This window comes from Penaeus monodon, chromosome 33 (genome assembly GCF_015228065.2).
Source record: "Penaeus monodon isolate SGIC_2016 chromosome 33, NSTDA_Pmon_1, whole genome shotgun sequence".
Taxonomy (NCBI): domain Eukaryota; kingdom Metazoa; phylum Arthropoda; class Malacostraca; order Decapoda; family Penaeidae; genus Penaeus; species Penaeus monodon.
In genome coordinates, this window is record NC_051418.1 from 33,531,587 (window position 1) to 33,531,901 (window position 315).

The window sequence follows — 315 nt, forward strand, 5'->3', positions numbered from 1 at the left end:
TTTTGACAAATATCTTGCTGGAGGTAATATTGTTGAGAGAACGATGGAACGATGGTTTTCTTCTTTTCTAGGATTGATCATATTCAATGGCGATTCCCGGATATTTCAGTTGTGGGACTACGGATGTACGATGAATTTGTGTATTTTTTGACAAATATATTGCTGTAGTTAATTTTATTGAAAGACTGAGGAGATAAAAAACATAATAATTCTAGCTTAAATATGTTATCTTAGGCAATAATTATAGGTCTGCTCAACTCATACTTACGCAAATGAGAGAAAACTTTCATCCATTTTCGCTAAAAACCTTTAATA